Raw genomic sequence first — 820 nt, forward strand, 5'->3', positions numbered from 1 at the left:
GGTGACCCCACGGCCGGGCGGCGGGGGCGCCTGGGGGCTCAGACGCCCCCGACCGGCCGCCTCCGGGAGCTGGGGAGTCGGCGGGGCGCCTTCTGCACCGGGGCCGTCGTTCCGGAGCTGGAACCCGTGCGCTCGGTGCGGATCCCGGAGCCAGACTGCCGAGGGCCCCCGGGTCTTCGCCTCCTGGGGGGAGACGCGGAAGCCGAAGCCGGCGCCGCGCGGGGGCTGCGGTCCCTTTCCCTGAGGCGTCGCGGGGGCTCCCAGGGGCCTTTCGCGCTTGGAAAGAAGTTGGTGGCACGACCGAAGGTGTTCAGGGTTCCGGCCCGAGGCCCGCCACCCGTCCCGTTTCCGTAGTGTAGTGGTTATCACGTTCGCCTCACACGCGAAAGGTCCCCGGTTCGAAACCGGGCGGAAACAGCTTCCCTTTTGCCCCCACTTCTATTGTTGGTGAAAACAGAAAGGAGGAGCCTTTGAGCCGAGGCGGCCGAGGCGGGCGCAGCCCCGTTTTCCATTCAGAAAAGCAAACACAAAGCAAGACTGCAGTTGCCTTGCTTCCTGAAAGCCTGCTCGGCACTTCACAGCCCGGCCTCGCTCGTCCGCGGCGAGTCTCAGCGGAGAGCAGCGCACAGCCAGTTCGTCAGGCCCCCAAGGGCTCCCGGCACCAGGCCCACTTCAGGTTTCCTCTACCTCCAGAAAGCCCCTAAGCTGCTCCCCTGGTACCTCAATCCGCTGCCCGGGCGGACGGGCCCCGTGCCTCTGAACACCAACCCAGGCTCCCCTGTGGGGCACACGTGGCTTTCCCGACCCCAGCACGCCGGCG

General features: G+C 68.4%; 1 non-coding gene across 1 annotated transcript; it reads left to right on the forward strand.

The window, feature by feature from the left end:
* The first annotated feature begins 344 nt into the window (after positions 1-344).
* TRNAV-CAC (transfer RNA valine (anticodon CAC)) lies at positions 345-417 on the forward strand. Its single transcript has one exon. It is a non-coding gene; the product is annotated as a tRNA-Val (tRNA).
* The last annotated feature ends 403 nt before the right edge of the window (positions 418-820 follow it).

This window comes from Mirounga angustirostris, unplaced genomic scaffold (genome assembly GCF_029215605.1).
Source record: "Mirounga angustirostris isolate CCGP_5_RB_7025 unplaced genomic scaffold, mMirAng1.0.hap1 SCAF_4, whole genome shotgun sequence".
Lineage (NCBI taxonomy): Eukaryota > Metazoa > Chordata > Mammalia > Carnivora > Phocidae > Mirounga > Mirounga angustirostris.